A 19247-nucleotide genomic window follows, 5' to 3' on the forward strand; every position below is an offset into this window, starting at 1 on the left:
ACACACACACACACACACACACACACACACACACACACACACACACAATTTGCAAGGTAAAATGTGTCCATCTCAGGAAAGAGGAACTGAATCTCTCCTACGTAGAGCAGATTTTGCCAGAATTTGTGGTTAGCAAGAAAGTGATGTGTTCCGGTAGGGGAATTCTGTTTTGGTTTATTTTTTCCTTCCCAAGAAAAATGCACCAGAAAAAGAGATGTTTGGCCTGCAGTGTGCAGGCTGATGGGAGAGGCTGGAGTGGTGAGATGCCGGAGAGATGGGAGTGGCCTCCCCGGGGCCTGCAGTGCATGTCAAGACAAGCTGCCCCGGTGATTAGAACCCAGGCCCAGTGAGCGGGCTGGCGGCCTGGACCCTCAGGGATTCAAAGAGCGCACCCCCTGACCATGTTACCCTCTGAAGAACGGTAGCGTTTTCATCTTTCATCCTTTGATTGTGTTCGTTGTAGAGTAGTTGAGAAATCATGACCAGACTCGAGGTAGAGGTTCCTGGGGGAAGCATCAGTGACGAGATCCAGCCAGTCCATCTTAAAGGAGGTCAGGCCTGAATGTTCACTGGGAGGACTGATGCTGAGGCTGAAGCTCCAGTACTTTGGCCACCTGTTGCAAAGAGCCGACTCACTGGAAAAGACCGTGATGCTGGGAAAGATTGAGGGCAGGAGGAGAAGGGGACGACAGAGGATGAGATGGTGGGATGGCATCACTGACTCAGTTGGCATGAATTTGAGCAAACTCTGGAGACAGTGAAGGAAAGGGAAGCCTGGCGTGCTGCAGTCCATGGGGTCGAAAAGAGCTGGACACGCCTGAGCAACTGACCAACACCAACGGTCAGCGCTGAAGCCTCGTGTGGCCGGGGAGGGCGTGCCCCGCCGGTGGAGCTGCAGGAGAAGGCTGAGGCTGCCCTTGGCGCTGTTGCCGGCTCACCTGGCTGTAGGAGGACACGCGTGCCCTTGGGGTGTGGGGATGGGTGTGTTCAGGGCCCCTCAGCTTTCTTCCCCACTTTGAAGTATGCGTACTAAGCACATGTGAGGTGAAGATTCATGACTGATGAGTTCCAGGGCAGCTGGTGTAAGGTCTGGAGGCAACTCTGGAAGTACCGAGACACACCTTTTCGAGACTCTGTAACCCGCTTTTTGCTAGTGACGTTCTTGCCTACAAGTCTTATGAATGAGTCGTAACCGGACCAGTAAGATTTCATGTGGTGTGCGATTATGCACTCTGAGGAGAAGGTTGCACAAGTAAGATAACCACAAATACGAACGTCGTATAAAAGAGAAATCACCCGTGAGCCCACAACCGCTGATTTTAGCCTGTTTCCTGCTCCTGTGCATCTGTGTTGGACATTGTTAACCTCAGGCGTATTTACATCTTGTCTGCTCGGCTCCCTTAGCGTTAGTCTACGCTGCTAAGGAGGTTTCATGCTTTCCTATTTGAGGTCTGCGTGATGGTGAATCAAGGGGTGTGTGTGTATGCTTGTAGAGTACGAAGGGGGTAAAAATGTGATCCTTCACTGGGAGTCAGCATTAAAAATTGTCCTGATGCTTGCTCTTGGTAAACAAAGCCTCTCTCCTGCTAAACTAGTTCCCCAGCCTAGAGGTGATGGCTGCTGCCAGCTACGCGTGTGGAACCATGGTTTAGTAAGCTCCGTGGTTAGACTTCGAGAGCTGGGGCGATGTCCTTAGACGACCTTGGTCGTGTCCTGCGTGACCTTCTGTAAGTTCTGAGTCCCTGTGCCCTCTACTGAGGGTGTTTGAGAGAAGCCAGAGAAAAGACACACCGTGTCACTCCTGTTTATATAAAGTTCGCACCATGCAGTTAGACTCTGCTGTGTGGGCACGCTCACGCAGGTGGTGAGGCGGTAAATGAGGAGCAAGGGAGAGACCGTGAGATGGGCTGTGGTCACCTCTGGCCGGAGAAGGGAGGGCCTGCGCGGGCGCAGGACGGGGGCTTCCAGGACCCCAGGGCTGTTAGCGTTTTAGTCTTTGTGTTTATTTATTTGTTTGACTGCACCGGGTCTTAGCTGTGACCTCTGGGGTCCAGTTCCCTGAGCAGGGGTGGAACGGGCCCCCTGTGCTGGGAGTGCAGAGTCTTAGCCGTGCGCCACCGGGGAAGTCCTCGCAACGCTCTTTTCCGTTTTTGACCTGGACAGGCCCGACCACGTGTGTTGGTACATGAAACTGTCCGTAGATGTTTTACACGCCTGTGTGTCTATGTCAGTTTCCCAGGAGAAAAGGTTCAGGGAAACCCCAGCGTGTCCCAGATCCTGTGACGTTGAGTGGATCTGCTGATCACACAGCTTGGCAGGCAGAGGTGGGCGCCGAGGATCTTGTTTGCAAATGGTCTTGAGGGGTTTTGCCCTCTCAGCTTCCACCCTCTAGTTAATGTTGCAGGTGTATTTATAACGAGATGCGTGTTTTGTTGTGTCAACAGCCACCCCCGAAGGAAAACCGTGCAGCTCTTGCTGCTCCGCTGTTTCCGATGTCTGGGTCTGGTTATACTGGCGCTGGCCCAGCCCGCTGGCGAGCCCAGGTGTCCCGGGGCCCTGGGACCAGCGGGAAGGGGCCCCAGGGCCTCTAGCACCGCGTGTCACGAGGAGGGGCGTCTGGGCATGTTGCCTCCATGGGGCGTGCAGAGGCCCTGTGCTGGGACGGAGTTGGGTGGCGCTCCTGACTCTGCCCAGTTCATTATCGGCGGAACCGTAATTCCGCCTCCCTCCCAGCTCCCGAGAAGTTCCAGTCCAGGTGGCGGGGTGGGTGGGGCTTCCAGAACTGACCACTCGAGGGTGGGGTTTCACACTGAGGGGAGGTTTGGAATCACGATGTCAGCTCTTCAGGCCCCAAGGCCGGTCTGCATGTGTGCAGGTCCTTATTTCGGGGTGGCTTCTGCCCGCCGTGGGTCCTCGTGGGAGGGACGGTGGAGTCAGGGTCTCGTGGACGTCTCTGCAAGAGGCTCAAGTTTCCCCGTGCGCTGTGGGGGGTTCTGTTCCCGAGAGGGGCTCTGCTGGGGGAGAGGTATCCCGTCCCCCACCTCCCTGGTCAGGGGACTGGGTGGGGTGTTGTGCAGGGTGGTGGTGCTGCGTGTTTGCAGTGATGGCTGAGGCCTTCCTTGTGCCTGATGCGTGAACTAGCTTAATCCTGCAGTGATGCTGTGCGGCGAGGGGTCTCACCTGCCCCACTTTACAGATGGGGAAACTGAGGCACCCAGAGACCGACTCGCCCGGCAGTTACTGCTTGAGGTGGCCGTGATGCGTCGGGTCTGACCTCACACCTACTCCGCGGTCTGCACCGCGGGCCCCTTACGGAGCCTGTCTGGAGGATCGGCTTCTGACTGAGTAACCAGCCCCTCCCAGACACAGACGCTTCGGTCCTCAGGGGGTTTTGCTGAGAGGAAGGCGGTTCCAGGGTCCTGTTCTGGTGGAGACCACCCGAGACCCTCGTGAGGTGTGCGATCTTCTCTTTCCAGAAAGGGAGCATACACCCAGAGGATGTGTCCTCGCCGAGCGGGGACCCAGCCTGGCCCTGCCCCCGGGAAGCCCACGTTCAGCCTGGGGGTCGTTGCGGGGGCTCCTTCCTCGGGGGCGGGTGTGAAAGCTCAGGAACAGCAGCTCCGGGCCCGCGCGTGTGAAGCTCGGGCTGAGTCCCGTCACGTTGGCGTTGCTCGGGTCTGCGTCCTCCAGCTCTGGGGTTTGGGGTGGGCGGGACTAGGCGGGCGCTCAGCTCTTCCTTGTCTGCAGAACCGGCTCTCCACCTTCAGTGCAGGTTTAATCGTGGGGGGAGAACTGACTCAGTAGTTCTCTCTCTGTAACATTTTTCACAGTTCCCAGCTGGTCCTGCCAGTTTCCGAGGCGTTCCGTGTTCTGCTTGATTAACTGCTTACCCCGAAGGCAGCCAGCAGGCAGGGGCCCGGTCTCACTCCCTGTGATCGATAAATATCTGTTTAAGTGAATTTAACTGTGTCACTTGGCTTATAATATTGGGTGATTGCTTGGGATTTTATTAGAGGGACTGAGTTAGGCTGCAAACGCAGATTCTCTGCGTCGCCTCTGCTGGAATCCAGAGAGGGAGCCTGCCAGGTATTTTGGAATATGTTCACTTTCACGTCCAGAGATCCTAGAAAACCTGAGTCACTTTTAGATGAAACCATCCAGGCCTGGGAGGAGGTTGTTTTTTTTTTTTTAAAAAAAGAACAAAACCCAAACCAGATTGAATTGAATAGAGATGAGTATTCTTTTTGGAACTTTGAACTTCTGCTTTGTCAGGAATTCCAAGATTTCCCGAGTTAGCTAAAATAGTGTTGTTTTTTTTTTTTTTTTAAGCTCTGGAAAAAGTCCCTGGGCCTCCCCACGTGAAAGCATTCCAGAAGGGAGAGGCCGGAGGAGATCTTGGTGAGCAGAGTCCACGAGCCCTTCCAGGAGCAGGTTTGTCCGGTTCCTGGAGAAGCGGGGTCCCCGCGGGCGGCAGGCTGCTCTTGCTGGGGGTCGGGGGTCCGGGGAGACCGTCTGATAGGTGACTCCTTTCGGGCCTGGGCTTCAGTTTTGTGATGTCCTAAGGAAGCAAACGAGCGATTTTCCCTCTCTGTGTGGTTTGGTCCCAGGGAGGAACTCGCAGCCAGAGAAGCCCGGTTGGCGTGAACATCAGTGGTTCGCGTGCCCTTCCCGAGGGCCGGGGCGGTCTGTGCTCTGGGGGTTCTCGTGGGATTTAGGGCATCGCGTCACCGTGGGACCCAGCTCTGGAGTGACCAGCACGCCGTGGCCAGCAGTCCATTTCAGTCTGTGGTTGTGTCTGGGCGCACGTCCTATAAAGACCGGGCACTGTGCTGTAGCTTTCACATATAACCGTATTTTAAAAATTCTTGCCGTCAACCAGTAATGTGCCTAGTGTAGTCCCCGTTTCGGAGATGAGGAAACGGCACAGAGAGTTGAGCTGCTCGCTCACAGCCACAGGGGGGTCGGGCGTTTGCATCGAGGCGCCCCGACCACTGGCCCAGGAGTGTGGCGTGCCCCCAGTCCCCTGTGTGTTGTGGGTGTCGAATGAGGCCCCGCGAGCCCCTCACCGGGCGTGGGCTCTGGCCCCACGAGTCACCTGGCTCACCTTGACCTCCGGCCGGCCTTGCTGCTGGGGGGCCTCCAGGTTTCACGTCTGTAAAATGAGGTCAGAGTAGCTAGTTGGAGTGTCTGAGGGTTAAGGAGACGTTCCATAAACACCCACAAGGTTCAGACACTGGTCATGCCTCCTCAGTGGTGGTCGACTCTGCACACATGCTCCGAGTGACGTCTTCATCCCGCTTTTGGGCCCATGGCGGGAGGAGGAAGGGGGAAAACACTTTATTAAGGGGTTTCTTGGACTCAGTGTCTGCGACTGCTCCGACGGGCCTGCAGCTTCACAGCCGCATGGATGCCAGGGAGGTCCCCGGGGTCCTGAGCGTGGCCACGTGGCATCTTTGTGGCGGCCTCCGCAGCTCAGCTTCTCTCGCTCGTCCCTGCAACCCACCTGGAGGGTTTTGCAGGTGGCTGGTCTTTTCCTTCTTAGCAGACACCTTCCGTCAGGGTGCGAGCCGTCTGCCTTCCAGGCTCCGTCCCGGGCTAGGAGGACGCTTGGCCTGTGTTCACAGGACTGCAGAGCAGAGAAGGACCTCCCCAGGCATTTTTGAGGCTTTGCTGGGGTTTGATTCACATGCCGCGTAACTCGCCCGCTTCAGGGGTGCCGCCCGGTGGTTTTTAGTGTGCCCTGAGAGTGATGCAGCCTTCACCACGGTTGAGTCCAGGACATTCTCATCACCCGGTGCCCATCAGTAGCCGCCCCCCTTTTCCTCCAAACCCCTCGTCCCCCAGACTACACAACCACTAGTCTTTCTGCTTCTATAGGTTTGTCTCCTCTTGCAGTTTCATTTAAATACAGCCGTGTGTTAATGCTTTGACCTTAGCGACGACTCCTTTTGCTCAGCAGTGTTTTCAGAGTTCCTCTGCGCTGTAGCGTGGATCGGTATTTCTGTGGCTGAATGACACTCCATTGTGTGGATAACTCACATTTTTCTTATTCGTGCACCGGTCCACGGACGGCTGAGCTGTCCCTGTGTTTTGGCTGTCGTGACTGGCGCTGATGCCAGCGTCCCTGTGCCCGTCTCTGTGTGGGCCTGCTGTGCCATTTCTCGTGGGCGTCCACCTAGGAGGGGCGTCATCGGCTCACAACCCGTGTTTGACCTTTTGAGGTTGGCTGCCGGGCTTTCCCGCCACCGAGTGTGGGTTCCAGGTTCCCCACGACCTCGCCGGCACTTGTTCCTGCCTGCCTTCCTGATTGCAGCCACCCCAGCGGGTGGGGGCCCCAGGGCTCGGACCTCTCTTCATGAGCCTATTGGCCTTTTGTACACAGATGAGTTGTTCTGTGCTTCAGGCTCCAGTCCCTTATTGGATACATAGTTTTGTCTGTGTTCTGTGGGTCCTCTTTTGTAGCACAGTAGGTTTCAGCTTTTGTTCTTCTGGTGGTGGTTGCTTGGCTGTGCTGTGTGGCTTGCTGAATCTGAGCTCCGCTACCAGAGATAGACCTGGTCTTGGCAGAGACAGTGCCGCGTCCTTGCCACTGGGCCGCCAGGAAGTCCCAGGAGTGTCTAGTTTTGATGAAGTCCAGTTGGTCTGTTTTCTTTTGCCGGTGCTTCTGGGGTCATATCCAGAAAGGCTTTGACCTAAGGTCACAGAGGTTTGCTTCTGTGCTTTCTGCTGAGAGTTTTGTAGCTGTAGCTCTGGTGTTTGAGGCTGTGGTCCATCTTGGATGAGTTGTGTTTGGTGTGGGGACGGTGCCTGGTGGTGTTCTTGTTTGGAAACGTGCCTGTCCGTCGTCATGCAGAACTTTTGGGGTGTACATGGTGTGTGCCCCTCCTGTGCTGGGCAGGATCAGGAAGTGAGAGCTTCCTGAGGGGGTTTGTGTGGTGTGTGTGGGAAACCTGTGAACCAGGTGGGTTAGGAGGAGCTCGGCCAGGATGCTCAGGCCAGCCCGAGACCTCAAAGACCGGCCTCTCCAGTGGGCGCTCAGGGAGTATTCTCTGGAGAAGCCGCGTCTGTGTCGTGCTTCTGAGGCTGGAGGGGATTCAGTTTGGAAATTCCCAACTAGTAAGTACAGAGGGCTTGGAGGGACCTTAAGAGGTTGTTTGTTTATATTTCTATTATGTAGAGCAAAATCTAAACACCCCCATATCTAAACACCCCCATATCTAAATGGCTTCCCAGGTGGCTCGGGCGGTAAACAGTCTCCCTGCAATGCGATGGATCCCTGGGTCGGGAAGACCCCCTGGAGAAGGAGGCGGCCCCCCTCTCCAGTATTCTCGCCTGGGGAGTCCCATGGACAGAGGAGCCTGGCGGGCAGTAGTCCGCAGGGTCACAGAGGGTCGGCACGACTGACTGAGCGTGCACGCACAGCAGCACTTGGCCTTTGCAGGAAGGTGGGAACACCCTTTCTTGGGGTGTACGTTGGTTATCCACAAGGCCAACGCAGCTTTATAGAACCAGGGTTTCTGTCTTATATTCTTTGGGCAGATAAACGGATATAGCCGCAGGTTGGCAGAGAGGCCGTGGTGGGCGCAGATGGGCCAGGGCGAGGATGTCGCTGCTCAGGGCTCTGCGTGGCCGTGTGCGGTGACGGCCGTCCTGGGTGAACAGCTCTTCCTCTTGCTGCAGCTCACCGAGGCGGGGTTCCTGCCGCCAGGGAGGCCTGAGTGCGCTGTGGGGGCGCGGGGTCCTCCCGCCTGGGAGACACAGCAGGCCTTGACTGCTCCACGCGGCCTTCTCGCTCCTGGGAGTTTGATTCCTGCTTTGCGTTGACAGATGCTTACTGGGCACTTACTCTCTGCTGGACACTCTTCTTAATCGCTGGGCTACTAATTGGGAGCAAAGTAAACAAAAAGGCCTGCTCTCACGGGGCTTCTGTTCTCGCCGTGGAGGTGGACAGCATTTGGTGGACGAGGCGAGTGGGATGCAGGGGGGAGCTCTGGCTGGGGGGTGGTTAGGGTGCAGCTTGCTGTCACCGAGGAAGCCTCATTCAGAGCGACTTGAGACCGAGTTTTCCAGGAGATGGTCTTGGATGGTGGGTTTTTGGGCAAGGGGACCCTGGCCAAAAAGGTGGCAGGCAGGGGCGCCCAGGCCAGCAGGTGTGAGCTGTGTTCCGGGCGGTGCTGGAAGCCAGAGCAGCTGGAGAGAGGGGCCGGGGGGCAGGAGCCTTTCCTGGCTGAAAAAGATGACGTTCGGGGCGGGCGGTGCTGGAGCTGGGGAAGCTTGCACTAAGAGCTGTTCTGCTGGTGGGTTGTCATTCTGAGCCTCACTTAGGAAGCTTTAGTTTGTTTTTTCCTTTCTCTAAAATTCGTTTTATTGGTTGGTGTATGGCTGTGCTGGGTCTGCGTTGCTGTGTGGATTTTTCTCTGGCTGCGGCGAGCAGGGCCTGTTTGCATGGTGGCGCTCGGCTTTCTCGTGGTGGTGTCTCCTCCCCTTGGAGAGCTCGCGCTCTCGGGCCCATGGGCGCGTTAGTTGGGGCCCCCGGGCTTAGTTGTTCCACAGCACGTGAGATCCTCCCAGACCAGGGATCAAACCCATGTCCCCTGCACGGGCAGGCGGGTTCTTAACCCCCTGAGCCACCAGGAAAGCTCTTTTTCTTTCTCTCTTCCATGCTGCTAGGAGACACACATAGAGGACTCAGACGACTGTGGTGGCTCTCCGGCGGCGGGGGTGTCTGAAGAGGTGTGTTAGCGATGTAGTGTGGTCCATGTGGGCGGATAAAAGCCATTCGGGGAAGTGTCTGTGAGCAGGAAAAAAATGTAGAATTCTGTAGGAACTGATTGTAACAGAGAGAATAAAAAATAGAGCAGAGTACTTTGTGCACGGCAGTGTTCTTCTCGCTGCTTTTAACAGCAGAAGCAGTTAGCAGAGCACAGCTAAGTGACGTTTAGTTCTGTCCCTGAGTCTTTATGTAATGTCTGCAGGTAACAGTCTTAATAACTTCAGAGAGTTCAGAACATAAAAGAGAAACCAAGACACAGTGGCAGGTGGACTGCAGATGGTAAGAGTCACGGGCCTTCTGGAACGGTGGGCAAAACCGGACGGGAAGGAGGGAGTATGGGCCAGCGTGTGAGGCGGCCGGAACCCCCGGTGCTGCTGGGAGCGTCCGTTGGCTCAGCCACTTGGACACCTGGGGTTATTTGCTGGGCTGCGTACACGAAGCCCCAGGAGGCAGTCATTTCACTCTTGGGAATGGACGCAGTAGAAACGCACACGTGTCCACCGACACGAGTGTGCTGGCCTGTCCTTGGCAGCGGCGTGTGAAACTGCCCAGGTGCCTGGTGGGCGCAGAGCGAGCGGTGGGCTCTGGCTGATCCACGGCAAGAGGGTGGGCCGTCTGCACCCCACAAGCCACACGGAGGGCCATCCCAGCGGGTGGAGTGGAAGGAATCTGAAGCAGAGGGACTCGCCCCGAGCGTGCTGTAAACCCGGCCGAGCTGGCCTGAGGCTTTAGCGTTCTCTCCCAGGGAGGAGCCGCGTGAAGGGTGTCTGTCCGGGTGCTGCTGGCTGCTGTGAAAACTGCCTGCGCTGAACAGGTGTGAGACGTGCTCTTTCCTGTCAGCACGCCCTGTTTCGGTCTGAAAAAGTTTTCACAGCCATTGGGAAAAGAAAGCAGTTGTGTGTTTATTCTGCGTGATGAAGTACAGGACGTCCACATACTCTCTGGACACTTACATGGAGAAAGTGCACTGCCCTCGCGGAAGTCGTGCCCAGCAACTCTGGGATGGCGGAGACTTTGGAATAGGGAGCGTGCGTCTGTAACATTTTATTAAATATTTTTTCAGTAAAGAATATGGCACAATGTCCTCGAGTGAAATTCCGGTGGATACATGAGTTCTGAAATTTTCCTTATTTTCATGTTTGTTTGAAGTATTTCTTCACAACAAAAACGTGTGTGTTTAAAAGTTACATGACAATTCCCCTGATGGCTCAAGGGGTAAAGAATTTGTATGTCATGCCTGCAGGAGACACCTGAGTTTGGGTTTGATCCCTGGGCAGGGAAGATCCCCTGGGGGAGGGCAGGGCAGCCCACAGCCAGGGTTCTTGCCCGGAGAAGCCCAGGGACAGAGGAGCCTGGCGGGCTGCAGCCCGTGTGGTTGCAGAGTCGGACACGGCTGAGCGGCTGAGCGCGCAGGGTGCGACAGCAGGGCGCCGCGGAAGTGACCCTGTTCACGGTGATACGTGCGTGGCTCGGGGTTAGGAGGGCTTCTGCCTTCACAGCACAGCTGAAAGAGACGCGTGGTCGTGGACCCTTGGAAACATGCTTGGAGCTTGTGTCCTGTCGCAGCTCTGCGCGAGTGGAGCAGGATGCCCAGTGAGCGGACGGTCACAGACTGTTAGGCTGGAGGGCTTGCTTTATGTTAATATATTGAGATGGTACATAAAATAAGTTACTGAAAGAAAAGCGAACCTGGAATTTAAGGAAATGGAGGCCGCGCACATTTGTTGGAGCTCCTGAGTTACGGATGATGAAGAGCCGAGTGGTGACATCACTTTTTGAGGCGAGCTGACCACAGATGGGGCGGGGCGCGGGGGCATTCCTGACGTTCCCTGGCCACAGAGCTGCTGAATTCTCGTTTCTGAGGCTGTGGCCATGATAAGGATGCAGAAACTTCTGCTTCCATTTCCTGAGAACAGTTTGTTAATTTCAGAACAACAGAGCAGCTCAGGGTTTCCAAAGGTTGAAGCAGTTTCATGAGTCCGAGAAGGAACATTCAGGTTGAACACGAAAGGTGTCTGCTGACCCCGTTTCACGCTATTTTGGTGGAAGTGTTGTCGTCTGGAGTGTCCTTCATTCGGAACCTGGTGACTCGCTGAGGCGAGGTGAGCCTCTGCTTTTTTCAGATGAGGGGTCTGGACCAGGCCCCATGTCCCCGGGTCCCCCACTGTGGCCCTGCGACCAGCAGTCTCACCTGGGAAGTCGTTAGAAATCAGATTCCTAGGCCCCAGCCTAGACTCTTGGGGGGCGGGCAGCAATCTGAGCGTTTCTGCGTGTGAAATATGCATAACAACAGCTTCAGCTGTTGCTGGTGTGCCTTCCACTGTGTCACTGTGATACCCTCCGAGTCTAGAGGTTCATCCTGCATAGCTGACGCTGTGCCCGCCGAGCGCTCACTCTCCCAGCCCCCGGGAACCTCAGGAGGGTGGAGTCACACGCCACTTGTTTGTGTCTGGCTTATCTCACTGAGTGTGACATCCTCCAGGAGCCTCGTGTACGTGGAGCAGCTCCAGTAGGTGGTTCCTTCTTAAGGCCTAGCACTGAGCTGTCCTGTGGACGGACTGCACTTGGCTGACCATCGTCCGTCAGCGGACACTTGGGTGCTGGGTCGCTTCAGTCATGTCTGACTCCGCTGCTCTGTGGATTGTAGCCCACCAGGCTCCTGAGCCGTGTCCCGCTGGACCGCGGCTGAGGGAGGCAGAGGAGGTGGAACCCCGAACCCGGAGTCGGCTGCCTTTGGGGGCCATGTACACTCAGGGCCTCTCTGCCCATTGGGAGACCCCAGGGAGGCTTAGGCGGTTCTCGGGTGCTCAGAGCCGCCCCCCCGGAGCCAGCGTGAAGGGTGGGAGGGTAGCAGGCTGGCTGCCCCCCGACCCCATGAGTAGCCCTCCCGCTGGTGGCCCCGCGTCCTCAGCGTTTGCTGAGTTCTGCCAGGTAAAGCAGAGGCGTGTGTGGCACAGACCTCGCTGGTCTCCCAGAGCTTTGTGGGAGTCAGGGCCCCTGCTCTTAGCTGCTCACAGGCCCTCAGGGCTGGCCTCTCGGGGCGCCTCCCAGCAGCAGGGTTATTGCCGGAAGGTTCCGGCGGAAGTGTGTTGGGAGGATCGTTGGTCCAGGCGCGTCTGGAATTTCCTTGCTGTGATTTGTGGCTAAACGCCCTGAAGCTTGCTGGGCTTCCCAGGTTGCGCAGTGGTGAAGAGCCTGCCTTCAGTGCAGGAGCTGTGGGTTCGATCCGTGGGTCAGGAGGAACCTCTGGTGGAGGGCGTGGCAACCCACTCCAGTGTTCCTGCCTGGAGAATCCCATGGACGGGGAGGCTGGTGGGCTGCTGGCGAGCTCCGTAGGGCTGCAAAGCGTCGGACGCGACTAGGCAGGAGTGCCGTCAGGCCTGGGGCGTCCCAGGAGCGCAGGTCTGGATGGAGTTGGATCCTCCCCGGTGGCGGTCCCTCGGCGTGGTGCAGGAGGGCGCGCGGTGTAGGTGGCTGGCCTGGGAGTGACCCAGCTCCCGTGTCGCCCCGGGGCTGGCAGAGCAAGATGTCCAGCGCGGAGACGGAAGCCGCCCGCCGCCCACTGTCCTGACGCAGGGCCGGGGAGCCGCTCCCAGACCCGCAGGCCAAGCGCCTCGGGCTGACACCTGCCTGCTCGGCTGGCTCTCGTGAGAACGGAGCGAGACAGCACGGCTCAGACAAGGCTCCCAGAGGCATTCTGGACCCCCGCCCCCGCCCAGAGCGCAGGGGCTCCACTCCCAGGAGTTCCTAGCTGCTGGGTGCAGCGCAGTGCCCGCTCTCGCACAGCCGGCGTCAGGCCCGGGCTCCCGGCTGGTGGCTTTTCAAGGTCAGGGCTTCCGCCGCCAGGGGACCGCACGTGAAGCAGCTCTGTGTGGAAGGGTCGGAGTGGGGAGGGTGGGGGACGCTCTGGAGGGGCTCGCGGGGATGCTGCGGTCCCCGGGGCTCTGACAGGGACGCAGGGCCCGGCGTGGGCCTCTTTGCCGCCTTTTACTGACTGTAAACAGAAGGCTCAGAGGCGCTCACTTGCCGGCCACACGCTGGGGACTGGAGGCTGGAATTCAGCCGCTGTCCGTCTGAGCGGTTTCGTCTGTGTGGGGGCCAAGCTGGCAGATGGCTCCTCTTCCAGGCATCTGTCTCGTTGTTCAGTCGCTAAGTCACGTCTGACTCTTTGACCCCCACGGACTGCAGCACGCCAGACTTCTCTGTTCTTCGCCGTCTTGGGGAGTTTGCTCAAACTCATGTCCTTCCAGCCACCTCAGCTGGTCTTGCGGGGCTGCTTAAACTGGCCGTGGAGGCTCCATTTGAGAAGCGTCCTGCTGGTGAGCTTCGCACGGGCTCCCGGGGGAGGCCGGAGTCCTCCCCGCGCTGTCTTCAGCGTGTGGTTGACAGTGACGGCGCGGCCTGTGGGAAGTGATACCTTCCTCTTCTTTTTCGTTCTTAAATATTTTTTCTTAGAAAATATGTCTGTCCTAGTTCAGTAAATTGATGTTGGGAATCGTGGCTTTCTTATGATTCAAACTTAAGGAAGGGGTTGTTTTCAAGGCAGTTGAGAGTAATGTCTGTGATTTAAAATGTGTCTTTTGAGTTGTGTTTTAAATCCTCCAGCGATCAAAGTTCGGGTTCTTCAGCAGCATGTCATCATTTGGTAATCATTACTGAGCTTACTTTCTGTCTTGGGACATTGTCTTATTTTAATCATCAGGAAAATCATGACGTTTTCTCTGTTAAGCATGTGTTTTTATCATAGAAAATTTTGAATAGAGACCTCCTGGTGCTCTTTCAATGATCTTTCCCTCCATTAATTTAATTTTCTTTCTTTTACATTAAATAGGTTTTTTTTTTTTTTTTTCCGTGTTCCATTTACCTTCCCACGTTGTTTCGGGTATTGTACTTTTGGGGGGTTATTGTCTTGGTGGTTGCCATGGGAGTTACAGCTTCTGGTTTTTGGTGGCTGCCTTAGATTAGTAGTTTGATTTCAGTAACATACAAGCCCTTCTCCCCTCTGTGGGGTCATCACCATACGAACTGCTGATTCTGTGCAGCTGCTCAGTCCCGTCCGACTCTCTGCCACCCCCTGGCCTGCAGCACGCCAGGCTCTTCTGTCCTCCGTTAATCCCAGAGTTTGTGCAGATTCACGTCCATGAGTTGGTGATGCCATCTAACCGTCTCATCCTCGGCCACCCTCTCCTCCTTGTGCCTTCAATTTTCCCTAGCATCAGGGTCTTTTCTGTCTTACAGATTACATCTGTGTGAGTTGTTCCACATCAAAACAGAGTTGCGGCTTTTATACAGTTGTCTTTGAAATCAGCCAGGAAAAAGAATTGCAAATAAAGAAATATGAGTGCTGTCTTTTATACTTACTGATACGGTTACTGGTATGCCTCGTTAGTTCCTGGGGATTCGTTTCTGTAGGGAAGAGTTGCTGGTGAGGAATCCTATCAGTTTCAGGCACCGGGAGTGTCTCAGTGTGCCCTTGTTTTTTGCGGGATTGCTCTGCCGGGTGTGGGATTCTTGGCACTTAGACTCTGCTCCCCCACCTCCTTTTGTCTTGCATGGTTTCTGGTGAGGAGTCAGCTGTTAATCTTAAAAAGAATCCCTCCTGGTGTTTTCAAGATTTTCTCTTTGTACACTGTGAACAGTTTATGATTCGTCTAAGTGTGAATCACTTTGAATTTATCCAAGTTGGAAATTTTTGAGTTCTTGGATATTTAAATCAAATTGAGCCATTATTTATTCAAGCATCTTTTCTAAACCTTTCTCCTTTTGAGATTCTTGTTACGATTATATTGGTATGCTTGGCGTTATCCCTTGGGTCTCTGAGGAGCTGTTAATTTTTCTACATCCTTTTCTCTTTCTGTGCATCAGACTGGAGAAAATTTCAATTGACATGTCTTTCCAATTGCTGGTTCTTCCTTCTTTCCACTCAGATCTGCTGTTGAGCTTCTAGTGAATTTTTTATTTCAGTTATTGAACTTTTCAGCTCCAGAATTTTTATCTGTTTCTCTTCTATAATTTCTGTTTTTTTAATATTCCCTGTTAGTGACGTGGTATTCTCATACTTTTCCTTAGTTCTTTAGAGGTGGTTCCCTTAGTCCTTTGAACATATTTAAAATAGCTGATGTAAGGTCTTTAATAGTTCCAGCATCTGGACTTTTTTCAAGAACAGTTTCTGTCGACTGTGTGTCTCATCTCCTTGCCTCGTGTTTGGCCTTACTTTCCTGTTTCTTTGCATGTCTTAGAAGCTTTTGTTGAAAACTGGACACTTTAAATAACAGCGCATCTCTGGAAATCGGTGCCCCTTCCAAGGTGCGGTTGCTCTTTGCTGTGTTTATTTAACAGCTTTTCTGAACTCACTCTGTAGCGTTTCTGGTGTGAGTTTCCTGGGGTTGCCGTAAGAAAGGGCCAGAAACTGGGTGGCCTGAGGCAGCGGGACTGTGCTGTCTCACGGTTCTGGAGGCCGGAAGTTGGAGGTGAGGGTGTTGGCTGCGTCTTCTCCGAACCCTGTTGGGGAGGACCCTTCTCTGCCGTCTGGCTCCCGGGGGTGGCCGGCCAGCCGGGGGGGTCCCTGGGTCTGCAGCTGCCCTGCCTCTGTTGCCACGTGGCCTCCTGGCTGTGTGTGGCCTCTCCCTCTCACAGGAACTCCGGTCACACTGGGTGCAGGCCCAGCTTGCTCCGCTGTGACCTCATTGCGACCTCACTCATTATTGCGCCAGCACATGCCGTCCGGATCGCCACGAGCCTCGAGTCACTCTCCAGCGTTCTGAGGAAGCAGACTCTGCCGAGTTTCGCCTGCGTCCTCGTTGCTTTTGTGGAGGAGAGGGTCTTTGGAGGGCCTGACTCTGCTGAGTTTCGCCTGCGTCCTCGTTGCTTTTGCGGAGGAGACGGTCTTTGGAGAGCCTGACTCTGCCGAGTTTCGCCTGCGTCCTTGTTGCTTTTGCGGAGGAGAGGGTCTTTGGAGAGCCTGACTCTGCCGAGTTTCACCTGCGTCCTCGTTGCTTTTGCGGAGGAGAGGGTTTTGGAGAGCCTGACTGCCTTTCTTGCCGTCGTCACCTACGTTTTATGGGCCCCGCTGGTGGCTCAGATGGTAAAGAACCCGCCTGCCGTGCAGGAGGCCTGGGTGCGGTTCCTGGATCGGGAAGACCCCCTGGAGGAGGGAAGGGCTTCCCACTGCAGGACTCTTGCCTGGAGAATCCCACGGACAGAGGAGCCTGGCGGGCCGCAGTCCATGGGGGCACAGAGGAGCGGACGCGACCGGGAGGCCCGCGACACCCTGCCTTTCCTGCTGCCGTCACCTCCTCCTACACGTGGGGTCTGTCTGTCGAGTCGCTGCTTACATCCCAGCAGTGCGCGCCTTGTAAGTGTGCAGCGCGGTGGTCCTTGGTGTGCTCCCCGCCGTGCAGCCGTCACCTCGGTGGGTTTCGGAGCGTCTCGTCAGCCCCGCCCGCAGGGCAGCCGCTGCTGCCGCTTCTGCAGGGTGGCCGCTTTTGCGTGTTTCCTGTGCACGGAGTCGTGGCGCGCGTGGTCTTTCATGACGGGCTGCTTCTCACTCGCTGTCGACCCTGTGGTCAAGTCTCATCCGTGTTGTAGCGTGAATCTGCGCCTTTTAGTGGCAGGATAATACTCCTGGTACGTGTCTTGCGCTGAGCAGCTTAGTCGTGTCCGGCTCTCTGCGACCCTGTTATGGGCTGTAGCCCGCCAGGCTCATCTCTGCGTGGGATTCTCCAGGCAGGAGTACCGGGCTGGGTGGTTACTTCCTCCCCCTCCATTGAGTGCCCGCACCACTTTTCTGTACCCATTCAGCTGATGGACGTTTGGATTCTTCCTCTTATGAACAGTGCCGCTGTGGACATTTGTCTCCAGGTCTCCGTGTGGACACACATTTTTGTTTACCCCGAGTGTGTACCTGGGAGTGGGGTTGCAGGGTCACGTAGTAACTCTGTTTCTAACGTTCTGAGGAACTGCCAGCCGCTTTTGAAGGCAGCTGCACCGTTTACAGGCCTGTACCATGTGTGAGGGTTTCCACATGCTCGCCAACAGTCAGTGCAATCTTTTTCTTTTTAAATTGGAGGTGACGTAAGGCATCATCTTATGTAATGGCTTGTGATGCTGAGCCTCTTCTCATGCGCTTCCCGGCCATTTGTGCGTCTTTGGAGAAATGTCTGTGCAGACCCTTTGCCAGTGTTTGGATTGGGTTCTTTGTGCTTTAACTAAGGTGTGAGAGTTGTTGCTGTTGTGTATTCCAGACCCAGGCCCTTATCAGATGTGTTGTTCGCAGGTATTTTCTCTGATAAGAAGATTCTCCCATCACCGTTTTAGCTTTACGGTTAACTGTTTTCCCACACATTCTGTGCTCTGGTTGAAGATCTTGCTTTATTTCAAGGTGGTGGTTTTCCCTCCTGGAAATACAGTAAATATCAGTGAAGAGTCACTCAGCAAACGTCCCTTGAGCCCCTGTTGTGTGCCAGGCTCCTGACCCCTTCGTGCCCAGATGCAGCTGAGGACAGAGCAAGGGAATCCCTGCTCTCCTGGGTTTCATCCTGGCTGTGTCTTGATTCCCAGGGCACTTCTAGGGTAATCGTGGCCTGATTTCCATTCTCCCTGGAGTTTGGGTATTTATAGGTTGTGCCTGGCATAACCACTCATAGTGGTTTGCTGTGTGGACGAATTAATGAGCTCAGGGACCCTGTCTTATTCATCACTGTGTTCCCTTGAGCTGGTACTTACATGCTTGTCGGCTCCTTGAGGATTCTTGTGGTCCCCAAGGAGACTGTGTAAACACAGTTTTAAGGCCATCAAAGTGCTTTTTCTTGGAAAGGGGCTGGGCTCCTGAGATGACTTGGGAGAACGGGTGCCTTCTACAGCTGTGGTCTCCATGTGCTTTTAACCGTTACGGCACTGGGGAGTCATTGTTGAGGACAGCCCCTCATATACACACTTCGTGTACACACACTCACGTATACACAGTCACATATGTATGTGCACATATTTACTTATACATACATGTATACACACAAGCACCTACATACACACTCCTGTGTTCACGTGTGCGTATACACGCGCACACACAGCCATACATGCATGTGCACGTTCACCCACACACGTGTACACACAAGTGTACACACTCATTCCTGTGTTCACATGCACCTTTACACGCACTCATGCACAGTTGTCCATGCATCGCACACATGTACGTGGATACTTAGAAACACCCCCCTCATATTCACGTGTACACATAGATGCACTGTTGCACACACTCATACACACACGTGTGCATGTTCGTGTATATTCAAACACACGTACCTACACACACCTGCATATGCACACACTCCTCGTATTCGTATGTGCACCACGTGCACTCACGTACACACACGCACGCACGTATACCCACTCATGTACACATGCATACCCAGACCCCACATGCATCGCGTGTGTGTGTGCACGCTTGTACACACATCTGCACACATGAATGTTTTGGTAAGTTGTATGTGTGTGCTGTTCTATGCATTATGCTGCTGCTGCTGCTGTCTCTCAGTCGTGTCTGACTCTGCAGTCCCAAGGACTGTAGCCCACCAGGCTCTGTCCATGGGATTCTCCAGGCAAGCGTACTGGGGTGGGTATTCCTCCTCTAGGAGATCTTCCTGACCCAGGGGTCAAACCTGCATCTCCTGCATTGCAGGCAGATTCTTTAAACTCCTGAGCCACCAGGGAACCCCCCGTGTGCAGTATGGTGTAATATAAAGAGGAAGAGAGAAAATGCGAGTGAGTCGCTAACACCGCCTGCCTGCCCCGGTGGGTCGTCGCGGCCTGGGGTCTGCCCTCCCTGAAGGGCTGCCTGCCTTAGAGCACAGGGTCTCGAGCTTTTGCGTGGTGTTCTGAGGCCTGTGGGGGTTGCTGCGTACACATTAAGCCCGTTCTCTTTCTTAATGTTTAAAGTCAATTCAAGGCCGCTGTATTTTGAATCCTAAAGTGCTGAGTGATTTCACAGATGGAAACAACCTATTCATTAATTCTGTATGTGAATGTAAACCAGGATCTTGTGCTGACCAAGTCAGTCCTATAGAGTAATACAGCCACACTGCAGAAGATGGGGAAATACAGTTTGTTCTGTTTATTTACAGCAGTGTTTCTTGGAAAAAGACCTTTCCCCCTGAGGGACACCTTAACCTTTATTCTTTTTTCTTAACTGAAGAGAATGTTTTTCTCTAAAGTTCTAAACTCTTTGTACTAAAAACCAAACTGACCTTTCAACAGGGTTTCCTTGTTTGTTTGTTGGCAGGGTGTTGGACATAAGACCTCTGATTTGTCTTCGCCTGTCCTGTGAACGACACGTGGGTGGCTCCTCGTGTCCGAGGAAGGCGGGGTGTTAGGGCTCAGTGCTTCGGTCTGTATGAGCAGGAGCCCAGCTCAGCAGGCGCCCGGCTCAAGCAGACACGCCGGTTTTTGCACATCAGGGTGACTGGGTTGGCAAGAAGGC

General features: G+C 54.9%; 1 protein-coding gene across 3 annotated transcripts in view; it reads left to right on the plus strand.

Annotated features, from left to right (window-relative positions):
• Nucleotides 1–19247, plus strand: part of SNX8 (sorting nexin 8) — a 36973-nt gene that overhangs the window by 5131 nt on the left and 12595 nt on the right. The window lies entirely within an intron of this gene.

Source organism: Oryx dammah, unplaced genomic scaffold, assembly GCF_014754425.2.
Source record: "Oryx dammah isolate SB20612 unplaced genomic scaffold, SCBI_Odam_1.1 HiC_scaffold_2, whole genome shotgun sequence".
Taxonomy (NCBI): Eukaryota; Metazoa; Chordata; class Mammalia; order Artiodactyla; family Bovidae; genus Oryx; species Oryx dammah.